The sequence below is a fragment of the Myotis davidii genome, unplaced genomic scaffold, assembly GCF_000327345.1.
Source record: "Myotis davidii unplaced genomic scaffold, ASM32734v1 scaffold662, whole genome shotgun sequence".
Lineage (NCBI taxonomy): Eukaryota > Metazoa > Chordata > Mammalia > Chiroptera > Vespertilionidae > Myotis > Myotis davidii.
Window position 1 is genome coordinate 417,579 of NW_006293533.1, and position 13,640 is coordinate 431,218.

A 13,640-nucleotide genomic window follows, 5' to 3' on the forward strand; every position below is an offset into this window, starting at 1 on the left:
CGGGGAACGCTCCTCCGTCACTGAAGCAAGCAAGCCTCATGTTAGTTTCAAGCTGCCTGGCTGCCGGCTGCCATCTTGGTGGCAGTTAATTTGCATATCTCCCTGATTAGCCATTGGGAAGGGTAGCGGTCGTACCCCAATTACCATGTTTCTCTTTTATTAGATAGGATGTTACCTGGTCTGTATCCATAGGTTGGTGAAACTTGAAGAAATCTGAGTTATCTACATTAGCTATCCTAGGAAATTACCAGTTCCTTGAGGACAAAGAGCTTTTATTCATCTGCCTTTTCTCCAGGTAAAACATTCTGAATGCGTCTTTGCAGAATTGCATTAAATGGAATGCTTTAATCTTTCCTTATAAAATTTAGATGATATTCTAATAAAGCATATTCACCTGCTGCCTGATATAATAAAATATAACACATGTGCATCAGAAAGAATGAAAAGACTTGCTTTTACTCTTATGTAGCATTTAACGGAAATAGAGAAATATTTTTAGACCATCTTGGGGCAAAGGAACCTGAAAAGGAATTGCTGACTCAGTCTTGAAGATGAAAAGAGTTTACTTCTGTCCACTAAAAGAGATAGTACAGAAAACAGACCACGGGGAAAGGAGAAATATTTTTGTTTCACAGAATAGAGAGTTGTGGTTGCAAAAAGAATGAGATGGCAAGCAAAACAAAACTTTAGTGTTTATTTATTACAGAGCCCTTTTAAGTCTGAGATGCAAAAAGAATAATTCAACCAAAAGGTAACTTGGAAAATATCTTCTAAAAGTCTCCTAAAATTTAAAATTTAGCAATGTGAAAAATGAGAACCATTCTTATAACAATGACAAGATAATCAAGCTATAAGATGGCCTCACAATTTCATGCTCAGTCTGTACTTTGCTGTAACCTCTACAACTTTTATTTATTCTGAGTGGGCTGGGCAGTGAAACCCATGAGACCCACCCTCTGGGACAGAGCCATTTTAAATACAGTGCTCTGCCTACTCATCAGACACAAAAAGGCAGTGAATCATTCATCTTCTAACCAAAATTAAGCTGGTTAATTGCATGACTATCAACTTTGACAGTTAATGTTTACCGTCAATATTTGGGGTAAAGGATAAGTGAGTTTTCAACAAAAGAAATATGAAGTGGACCACTAATGAAATTCTAACTAGAATGAACTAAATCTTTTTTTTATAAAAGCGGCAGTAGTAAATGTTTTAAAGATGTATTGCTTCTTGTTTTACAGCCTGTCTTTTTCTTGACCACAACCAGAATAGGATATAATAATTCTAAAATAACAACCTCCTAAGTTATGTTATTGTAGAGTACTTGTACTGCCCAACCCAAGGCAAAATAAACATCAGAAATGAATTGTTCCCATGAAGCAACCTAAGGAAAAACTGTCCCTAAAAACTAGTCATTTTTAAAGCCTAAAAAGGTAGAAATCTGATGTATGAGTTTCATTGTTAATTTACGTCATCCAAAATTTCATCCAACTAAGAGCATTTATTTAATTACAAAATAACATCTTAAGAACTGTATTGACTCTAGATGTAATCATTTACAAACTACTGATAAATTTGGTAAATTTAAAGGATAAAATTGTTCTTTTATTCAGCAACCGTTGCTGAAATTTAGTGAAACCAAGATGCTATATAGTTTTAGTCAAAAGTTGGTGACAAATATTTTTTCTTATTATAGAACAAAGAGGTGACTGATTCATCACAATAATTTTTGTTTACATATTAGTCATTTGGAAGCCAAGAAGCTCAGTACATCATGGGGGTGGTGGGGGGCGGGCGGGGTGCTATAGGAATCATAGTTGAAAATGAAGTTGGTATTTTTACATACTTTTTCTGTTGGCTCCTAAATTTAGGCATTTAAGAAACATACTTCCCTTGCTTAAATGTCCCAACTCGGGTAGAATTTAATAACATGTTTATTCTAAACTGACTTGTATTACCTTGATGCTAAATGTTGGCAACAAATTAAATGTTTTCTTCTTTCATGTACCTCCAAGAAGCTTTTCTAGACTCAATCATTCTTTGGAAACAAACACCTGATTAGCTTATTGATGATATACAGAGGTGAAATAAGAAGTAAATAAATTTATTTTTTTATTCTAAATAGCTATATTTTCAAACTAGGATTCTCTTAAGTTCTTCTATTAGCCTAGGTTGAAAAATTAAATAAATAAACCAATTCATAAATTTAAGTCACATAAATCAGGAAAGTGGATTCTTATTTAATGTTTTAGAATTTTTCCATAAATAAATTCTCATTCACAAATGAGTTTTTATAGCCCATCAACTTCAGAGCTAATGATGAGGCTTTGTACTTAGTATGGTGTCTTTCATCTTTGGCCTTTGAATCCCTTTATGGGCCTTAAATAATTCTCACCACACCCCTCTGGTCGGTATCAGTATCCCCTTCTTATAGTTGAGGAAATAAGACAGAAAAGATTAGTATGAGATCTGCCCAGTGACATAGAATAAACCAGGAGCCCATTCACTGTGAGCTACAAAACTCACAGGCAACCATGCTAGCAGCCTCCTCCTTTCTCCTTCCTATCAGTATCAATGTTTTAACAACCTCAATAGAAAAAGGTTCCCATTTAGCAACATAGTTAAGATGAATTACTTTTTCACTCTGAAAAATTTACCTTGCCTCTCTGAACATTTATTTTATTGCTTCCTCTTTGCTATAAAATGGATTTTTGACATTTTGTAACAAAATGTACAAGTCGGTACCCTGAGGAAATTAGATTATGGATTACTTACAGTTACATATAAAACTTTTAGGAACTGTCTAGCATACAGTATCGGATTGTTTCTAGGGACATTTTAGAGTGCACATAGGCCATTCACCTAGAAATCTGTATGGTAATATTGTTATGCTCCAACCTCATGAAGTGACTCTGTGTTGGCTTGTTCAGGCTTGTGCTCTCTGTGAACTGAAGACCTGCCATACACCCAGTTACAACTAGTTTGTCAGCTATTGCATTATGCCTGACATCGACTGAAAGTAAATCTTCGTCTCCATTTCTCTGTTAGAGTTCAATGGCAAATGTCTGCTCCTGAAGCAAAATGAAAAGAGAAAACTAGCACTTTTTCTGTCACTAATTTCTCTCTTTTCTCTCTCTCTCTCAACATCCCAAAAAAGTTTATTTTAAGGCTTACCCAAATCCAATAGCTTTGTTTTTCTACTCCTCACATGACTAGCATCTCTTATTAAAAGATAAAATGCCATTTCCCCCCCCAAAAATTATTAATAATCACAGGTTTTCAAACATTGTATTTTAATGCCTTGTCTCAAAGAAAATGCTTATTGGGAGACGTCTCTATTATTAGATTTATTCTAACTTTGCTTTGTTTACGCTGCTTAGTTTTCTTACAATGTTCTACTACTCCATTAATTGTATAAGATCATGCTACCAACCAATGGTCTCTCTCTTTTTTTCCATAATGAACTCTTTCTTCTTTCCTCTGGTCTTCTTTGAATAATTTGTATAAACACAATGCAATGATTACCTTTGTGGAAAAGGTAAAAAGGGGAAAGGCAAAACCACACCATTTTAATTTTGAAATTATACTATTCAAATATTTTATTCTTTATCCTTCATGCCTACTCGCCTGCCTTGTATAAAACGACCAATTTTTAAATTTAGGATATTATTTGTCATAGGATTTCAGCAGTAAATATTTTATTTTAAAATTCTGCTATACTAAATTAAATCATAGTATGGTTAAAATTCACCAATTATATCAAGTTCACATATATACGGTTTAAGAAAAATAGTAAGACTTTTCAAATGAATGAATTACTCTGAGTATCAGGGTCAGATTGAGCCCTGTTAAACAAATATCAATTGTTGGATGTTTTGAAGTATTTTCCAAAGTCCACCAGTGCCTATATAGCATGGACATGTTACAAAATCTTTTATTCGTAAATAGAAATATGTTCTATTTTTCTCAAATGAAAGTTTTCAAAAAGATACATCTTTTGATATTTATTGTAACTTATAATGGAATTCTTATTCTAAGGTTTGGATAGAATCAGTTATACTTATTTGCCATACACTTCCAAATATTTATTGTAGGGAGTAGTTGATAAACCTGCCTGTTCTATCTGGTTTCTTAAAACTGGGTCAATTTCACCATTTGGTGCTAAGCACCATCCATCACCCTTATCTCTCTAACAGCTAATCTAAAGTAGTTAAGTAGTAATATATTAGCATTCCCTCTTTTAAATTCACGCAGCAAACTATAAACTCAGCATTGCAAAACAGAGAAAAAACAAACTGCAATAACCCTTACTGATTTAGGGGTAGAAAGCTCGATGAACTATTTTCACTTCGAAATAAAGTTTGGAAATCATTTTCATACAGTTAGCAGATTCTTTCCTGTGCAATGCTAGGACATCGTAGAGCATATTTAATGAGCTGTGTAAGGAAGGAAGCCTTTTGCTCTTTTAAAGTTCATGTCAAAAATAAAGCAAAGCACATTAAATTCTCACATTGTAGTAAAAGCCCTGTTCGATTTCCTAGATGACTGTCAGTGGCTGTGTATCGTGACTTTTATGGTACAATGTGAGTCTGTAGCAGCGGCAGTATTTCTCACAAACATTCTATCATGCCTTAATAGACTGGACTCTCATGGGCTCCGGGCACAGTTGAGCTCAGTTGCAAAAGGGCTTTATTTTTCACTGAATGCAATTCACCAAATCTCCTCCCTCTTTCCCAGAATCAACTCTTCATTGTTGTTTCTCTTGTTGACTTACAGTGAATGAAAAACTGTCCTGGTATTATAAAACTGGCCTGTTTTTATGGAAGATTAGTTCTGCTGAATATATACATTTACTTGAAATATATTATGAATATTTATTTATTTACTTGAAAGCAGACAATATTACGGTAAAGTGAATGAAGTAGGTAATCTATAATAATAAAAGTGTAATATGCTAATTAGACTGGACATCCTTCCGGATGAAGCTGGGGCTGCAAGGCAAGCCCGGGTCCCGGGTGGCAGAGGGAAGCCGGTGCCGGCAGCCGGGGGAAGGAAGGACTATTCTTGCACAAATTTCGTGCACCGGGCTTCTAGTAGAGAGTATTTATTCACCATAAAACACTTCTCTGTGCCAAGCAGTGTCTCAGGCACTGGGGATACAAGACGCAGACACGATCCTTGCTCTCGGATAACTGACAATCTAGTTAGAATAGAAACTGTTTTCTTCCTCTGCATTCATAACAAACCATTCATTTCCCACCCTTCTAATTTTTATCTCCCTAGTCTAGGCACTTACCATTTCCTTTTAGATCACTACAGTGGTCTCTTCTAAAAGGTCTCCCAACCTCTGGTAAACCCATCCTTTTGATCTTCTTGGATTCATTATTCACCTGAACTTCTACTTTGGTTATATTCATACAGGTTTGAAAATTTCAAGAATAAATGCAGTTGAAATAAAGTTTAATTTCGTAATCTAGCCTCAGCCTCAATGCTTTCAAATCAGATGTCAATCTACTCAGTTTCCAATACACGACACACATTTTCCCACATTTCCACCCTGAATTACACTGTTGCCAGTGTTAAGAATTCCCTCTGTTGAGATCCTATCCATCTAAGGTAAAGTTCATATGCTGCCTCTTCCATAAAGCCTACCCAGAATTCCTCTAGCAGAAACTGATCTCTCTGTCTCTCAATCTCATCTAAATGCTTTAAGCTCTTTCTTTGTATCACTCTTATAATGCCGATCAAATACTACCTTGTATTGTTATGTTTATTTATTTCTTCTTTACAATCATTAAAACCACCACATAACTCTTGGCATGTGTCATACATACTGAGCACCCAGTAAACATGTGTGAGGTGTTGAATGAATTCAGTAGGAGGAACAAGTGAGTGTGCAGAGATGAGAGCAAATATGTAGGAGGAGATAAATGTCATGGAAAGCTTTGTTAATGTAAAAGAAGTGAAACTTTAATATTAAAGAAAGGGATTTTGTTCATAATTGTATGTTGATTTATAGCTTCCATACAAGAACTTTCCAATTTCTCAAATATACAATTCTTTTTTCTTTTTTTTTACATAATATGGGGGAGGTACAAAAAGGTGTTGAGGTCAGTGGGTAAAATCATTGTGAAAATTCCAGGAGAGGGGGGAAATTAGAATATCTCAAGGAGAACTTCTCCACATGGCAGCATTATTTGTATCCAGACAACGAAATGACCAGCTTTTATGTGCTGAATTATCTAATCTCTTTGTATCCAGGGTTATGATGTCATTGTGGTAAGGAGGTCCATTTGGGACTGGGGTAACTTTTCTGATTACTTGACACATATAACCTTCCTCTGGGTCACAGAGCTGTGAGGTGAACAGTCTTCTGACCTCTGGAAGGTGTAGGATGTACGGTGTTTTGAAAAGGACGGACGAGGAGAGAAGAGGAAAGAGATTACAGCTGTTAGAAGTGCTATAGGAGTTGCCTCTCCCGCAAAGCAGCTGGTTTCCAAGCCTTTTGCCTGCTTCCCCATTGCAGTCTTTCTTCCTTCCATCTCTTAAGATACAGCAAGTGATTCAAAGGAGATGCTACAAGGTAAAGCATTTGCTTGCCTCTAGATGACGAAATGCTAAGACACTACCTAATGAATAGCATTCTCCCACTCCCTGATCTGCTGCAGAGAGAAGGCTGTGCGATCCCACCTAGGTGTGGGGTCAGGAGACAAGCTCCGTCCCCTCCTCCACCACCATTTTAAGGACATGCAACAAGCAAATGTTCTTTAGGTTGCATTTAGGCCTCAAAGCTCCTGAAAAGGGTGAATTTCCGGTAGGGCAAGATAGTCTTGGGGAGGAAATCTTCAAGCATACAAGGTCAAAATACCCTGGAGAATAACACAAGAAAGTATTTGCCTAGGCTTGTGGAACAAGCTGCATTTATTCAAGCCGAGATAATGGGGGAGATTCGAGGGCCTCCCACACTGGAAAGTGTGCTTAATGACCTGGCGTCCTGAGAACCTATCCAGACTAGCGGGAGGAAGTCTAACCTTACAAATGAGCTTCTGTGGGGATTCTTCTTACTGCATTTCCCATTCCTGTTGAGAGTGGAGCTAGCTGCACATGTGGCAGCACACATCGATCATTTCACACTCTGCTCAGGAGAATAAATCCATTGTCAAATAAACTACAAGCTGTAGGTCCTGGCTATGTAGCTCAGCTGGTTAGAGAGTCGTCCCGATAGGCGGAGGTTGTGGGTTTGATCCCCAGTCAGGGTACTTAAAAGAAGCAACCAATGAATGCATAAATAAGTGGAACAACAAATTGATGTTTCTCTCTTCTTTCTCTCCCTCTCTCTCCCACCCCCCTCTCAAATCAATTTTAAAAATAAACTAAAAGTTTTCCTTTCTGTCATTTTTATTACGTTGTAATGATTTTAAAACAGTAGACAGGACACACAACTCTTAAATGTATAAGATATTAAATATTTCTGAACACTATGATAGCTTATACAGATGATTTCAAACTCACAAATGTTCTCTAAAAGTTACCACTTCAGCTCATGCACAATAATTAATCCAAAAAGAGCGCACATAGTTGAAATACTGAAAGATGGTCAAGTTCCTTCAGAATCATTAGAAATAGACTTGTGTTTAGTTTTTTAAAAGCCAATTTAAAGGAAATGAAGCACAATAAAAAACAAATACATGGAAGTAACATTTTTATGTAGCATTGTGTATGTTGCAAAAAATAATACAACATTTAGTGCTTCAACCCAGGAGTAAATAAGATTCAGCGTGCCCACAACACCTGTTACCTATTCCATTCCCACATTCCTGTTTACATTCCTTTGACATCTCACCATCTTCTACATTAAACTTTCAAGCTCCTTTACTTGGCCTGTCTCTTCACTCTCCTTCCTAACACTTCAAATGTATCTAATTCTAGGTATTTCCTGCTCATGACAAACTGGTCTACTTATTGTTTCCTGAACATATCACTCCCATTCTTTCCACCTTCACGATTTAACTCAAACCCTTCCCAAGTGTCTTCCCACTTGTCTATTGCCTTTCTTGAAGATCTGATTTAAGTGCTACCTCTGCCAGGAAGCCTTTCCCAACCATCTCCCTACCAACAGATTCGCAAACATCCACACTTGTGTGGAACACCCCCTTCCCTGCACTCCTCTCGCAAGTATCGTCTGGGCTACCATTTGGCTTTACTAAATGCTTCCATCATTGCTATACTGCATAAATTTATTCCCTTTCCCCAGGGTCAAGCATCAAGCCTACTGTCTATTTTATCCCCAGAAACTAGAACTAAAAAGTACTCAAATACTATTGCTGATAATAATGTTGCTGTGATGATAATGGGCCTATAGAAAACAAAGACTAGGGTGGACTCTCTTAGGAAATTATTAACCACAAAACAAAACAACGACGAAAGAAACCACATGAGTTTACCTCACTGAACACACGTTGCTTCTTTCCTAAATTCAACTGACATAAAAGTAACTTATACTATGTGTTAACCAATAATAATTACCTATATTCTCATGAGTAAGTTCAGTTTGGTATACACCTTTTAAGACTGCTTTTTAAAATTACCTGTACAGCACGCTATATATAAAAATGTTATTCAAAAGTAGAGTGTCTCACACTTGAAAACTCAGTAGAGAAAATTATTTCTATGGATTTTATTTATTTAAGCCAAATTTTTAATGCCCCCCCCCCCAATGAGTGCTATAGTAATTTCCTTATCTGTCCCAACCCATCACGGTTTACATATACCTCTGAGTTCTCTTATAATCCATAATTCTTGAATTGGACAAGAGACATACATACCTGAGAACATGTTATGTCATCCTTTGAAAACCTTCTATATCTGAAAATCAGAATTCCCTAATTCTAGTCTCTCTTGGCTCCTACTATTATGTTACTTTCCTATCAATAAAATGGGAATCATAACATCAACTTTTTTTATTGCATACTAGATGATAGATGTGAGATAACTGATCTGAAAATCCTTACAGGAAAGGCAATACATGAAGTCACAGTATTGCCCATTAAGATGAAAGTCTGAGATAACCAAGACTCAAATCTTTTCAATGCCTGAAAAAAAAAGTCTTAAAAGTTACTAAGCATCTATAATGTGCCACATAGAGCGTTGCCTGGGAATTCAAAGATAAATAAGACCCAGGACAGGTCCCAGATCTCAAAATATAATCAAGACAAAGCGTTAAACAAATAGATCAAAGGTCAGCAAGCTATACTGCCTGTTTTTATAAGGTTTGTGAGCTAAGAATGGGTTTTATAGATAACATTTGCAGTCAATTTGATGAATGGGTGCACTAACTTTGAACCATCATTAAGAAGTGTTATCCTCTCCAAAAGAATTCCATTCTCCTGATCAGTTTATCTGTGTTACAAAAGAAAATGTACTAAATTTTATTATACTTTTAATTTTGTCAATAAAAAATACTAAAGCCCTAACTAGTTTGGGTCAGTGAATAGAACATCAGCCCCAGGACTGAAGGGTCTCAGATTTGATTCTAGTCAAGGGCACATACCTCGGTTACAGGCCCGATCCTTGGCCCTGGTCAAGGCTTTTGTGGGAGGCAACCAATTGATGTGTCTCTCTCACATCTATATTTCTCTGTGTGTGTGTCTCCCCCTCCTTTCTACTCTCTCTAAAAATCAATGGAAAAATATCCTTGGGTAAGGATTAACAAAAAAATAAATAAAATTGAAATTTATTTTCTTTCTTATTATATAAGTTGTTGTTACATACTATTGAGTTAGCTCCTACTCTTGGCGATTCTCTGAATGAATGATGTCCACAAGGTCCTAGTCTCAACAATCCTTCTTAGCTCCTGTAGCCTCATGCCTATGGCTTCTATTTTTAAAAAAATATATATATTTTTATTGATTTCAGAGAGGAAGGGAGAAGGAGAGAGAGAGAGAGAGAAACATCAATGATGAAAGAGAACCATTGATCGGCTGCCTCCTACATGACCACTAGTGGGGATCAAGCCACAACGCAGGCATGTGCCCTTGACTAGAATTGAACCCGGGACCCTTCAGTCTGCAGGCCAACACTCTGTCCACTGAGCCAAACCAGCTAGCGCATCTGGCTTCTTTTATGAAGTCAATCCAGCTCATATTTGGTCTTCCTCGTTTCCTGCTGCTTTCTATTTTTCCCAGCATTATTGTCTTTCCCAAAGAACACTGCCTTCTCATGAGGAGCCCGAAGTAGGATGCAACCTTGCCTTTTCATAATGTGTCCAAAGTATGGGTAAGGGCAAAAATAGAATATTGAGGACTAGCTATGGTTATGGGAAATATTAACCATGATTGCCTTGTGTTGTTACAGAAAGGACATTCTGATCTGGCTGGGAGTTATACGCCCCCAGAACCTGGGAGTCAACCTTGGAATGAAGTCCATTCTCTTTCAAGAACTGCCTATCATCATGGAAAGATTAACGACCTTGTTGCCCAAACAATGGAGTCCCACTCCAGCCTTCTACTTCCCCATGCCTGTAATCGCTCCTTCCCCATATAATCCCTGTTCTACCTTACATAAGCAGCTGGTATATGGGGGGGGGCTGCAGAACAAATTTTTGTGGTTGACCTGCTGTTCTCACATACTTCCAGCAGTATTGAAATAAACATTCATGAACCCTGTCTCTACTTAATTGGCTCAAGTAGTGACAGGCAGCATGGACCCATTGATTGTCCAGTTACAGTATCAGACCTACATAATATCCTTGATTTTGCCTATTGGCCTGCAAAGCCTAAAATAATTAGTAACTGTAAACTTTCCAGAAAATGTATGCTAACCTCTGAAATAGTTAAACATATAATGTGGCAAATACAGTGTCAGAATACAACTTGAGAATTCTGTTTATTATGAAAATATTGGGGAGTGACACCTGAGTCAGCTTGGTATAATGGTCAGAAGTCAGCTTGGTCTACTCCCCAAAGCAGACTGCTGGGAGTAGACGGCATGAGAAAGAGCCTGAAAAGCTAAACAGGAGTAAACGAAACAAGGGGGATGAGCAGAAAGGTCACCAAACGTGGTTGGTGGGGAACTTTAGTCACTCATGGTCAGTTCAGGTCCTCAGATAAAAAGATGCTCAGATGGGATTAGACATAATTAGTTTCAGGTGTTGATGACTCAACTCTATATCCCTACCACAAACCCAATTCCAATTATAAAGAGCTACCCAATGGTGCTCTGTGAGTAGGGCTCTGTGAGAGATCTCTACTGAGAGGACACCATAACCTCTTCCCTTCTACGGACATGGGTCCTTGTTATGTTCTCTTATCTCTGTGAGCCTGTCCGGCCTTTAGTGTATTCACTACTCACTTGTTAAAGTTGCATTGTCCGGTTTGGCTCAAAGAATAGAGCTTTGGCGATGGGACTGAAAGGTCCCAGGTTTGATTCTGGTCAAGGGCACATACCTTGGTTACAGGCTTGATCCCTGGCCCTAGTTGGGGCACATACAGGAGGTAACCAAGTGATGTGAGAGATGTTTCTCTTTCTCTGTCACTCCCCCTCCCTTCCACTCTCTCTAAAAATCAATAGAAAAATATCCTCGAGCAGTGCCCTCAGGGGTCCTGGATCTGTCTCTTGCTTTAACAGTGTTTGGATGGAACAGACCCACGTATACCCACTCTCCAGCCTCCAACCACTCTCCTGTGTCTTATCCAGTCACTACCTTCAAACAAAACCACCTCTGGGACCAGTCAACACACCGTTTTTGTTTTTTTCTACTTTAATTCCTTATGCCGAACAACCATGAGCTCCCAAATTCATCAGAATTATCCCACCGAGGTGGAGGCTGCGATCAACCGCCTGGCTAGCCTGTATCTGCGGGCCTCCCACACCTACCTCTCTCTGGGCTTCTATTTTGACCCTGACGATGTGGCTCTCCAGGGCGTGGGCCACTTCTTCCGCGAGCTGGTGGAAAAGAAGCCGAGGGCACTGAGCATCTCTTAAAGTTGAAAACAAGTGAGGTGGCCACATTCTCTTCCAGGACGTGCTGAAACCTTCCCAAGATGAATGGGCAAAACTCAGGATGCCATGGAAGCCGCCCTGGCCTTGGAGAGGCACCTAACCAGGCCCTTTTGGAGCTGTATGCTCCGGGTTCTACCCACACAGACTCTCATCTCTGTGACTTCCTGGAGAACCACTTCCGGGGTGAGGAGGTGAAACTCATCAAGATGATGGGCTACCACCTGACTAACATCGGTAGGAAGGCCGGCCCCCAGCCTGGGCTGGGCAAGTATCTCTTTGAAAGGCTCATCCTCAAGCCCGACTAGGAGTCTTTGGAGCCCAGAGGCCTTTGAGGGACCCCTCTGCCTTCCCCTGGTGTCTGGCTCTTACCTGAGCCTCTTCCCGAAACTACTTGCCATTCTTTTAACCATCTTGAAGCCCTCTCTATGCATTGGGCCAAATGAAAGCAATGAAGCTTTTTGCAGGGGGGGGGGAAAAAAAACAGGAAAGAAAGGAAAAAAAAGAAAGAAAGAAAGATATCTTCGAGTGAGGATTATTTTTAAAAAGTTTTATTGTCTTATACACAAGAATAAAATACTTAATTTTTTGTGATATAAGTATGTAGAAAATAGACATTTGCTGTGACATCCAAATTTTAAATATATATTTCCAATAACAGGTAAAACATATCTATATACTTATCCCTTTTCCCTCCCAAAACATCACAAATAATGGCAGGAAAGTGATTTTTAAAAATATAAAACCTCAAAGAAGAGAAAATAACAGAGAGAACTGTCAAACATAAGTTGAAAGCTGGAAAGCATATGATAAAGTATGTAGTAACTGACTTCTTACCAAACAAGAGTAATGGAAAGTGCTTGTCCCTGGAAAAGTCAAGAAGCAAACTATTCCCAGGGAAGAAAAAAGTTGAAAGAGTTCATCACCACCAAACCAGTATTACAAGAAATGTTAAAGGAACTTCTTTAAGAAAAGAAGAAAAAAAATCAAATACATGGTTAAGAAAATAGTGCAAAGAAAAAATAGTCCCTTGACAAAGGCAAAGACATAATAAAAGCAGTGGATCAGCCAACGTTAAAACTAGTACAATGGTAAAAGGCAAAAGTAGGGAAATCATGTGTAATTACAACAGTAAATTAAGATACACACACACACACACACACACACACACACAGAAGGAGTAAAAAATAATGACAAAAACATAAACATAGAGGATGAGTAAAAATGGTATGAGTTGAGTGTGTCCAAACTTAAGCAACCATCAACTTAAAATAAGTGCCATAAAATAGCTTGGTACATGAAGCACATAGTAACCACAAACCAGTATCTACAAGAGATAAACAAAAAATAAAGAGAAAGGAATCCAAACACAACACTACAAAATGTCATCAATCTATAAGAGAGGAAAGCAAGAGAATAAAAAAGGAACAGAGAATTACAAAAACAATCAGAAAAACAATAAATGGCAATGATCACATACCTAACAATAATTACTTGAAGTATAAATAGGTTAACTACTCCAGTCAAAAGATGAATGCATAAAGAAGAAGTGGGCCCAGCCAGCATGGCTCAGTGGTTGAGTATCAACATCTATGAACTAGGACAGTGGTCAGCAAACTCATTAGTCAACAGAGCCAAATACC

The 13,640-nt window shown here is 38.0% G+C and overlaps 1 pseudogene; it reads left to right on the plus strand.

Moving 5' to 3' along the window:
- The first annotated feature begins 11,781 nt into the window (after nt 1–11,781).
- Nucleotides 11,782–12,464, plus strand: LOC107183668 (annotated as a pseudogene).
- The last annotated feature ends 1,176 nt before the right edge of the window (nt 12,465–13,640 follow it).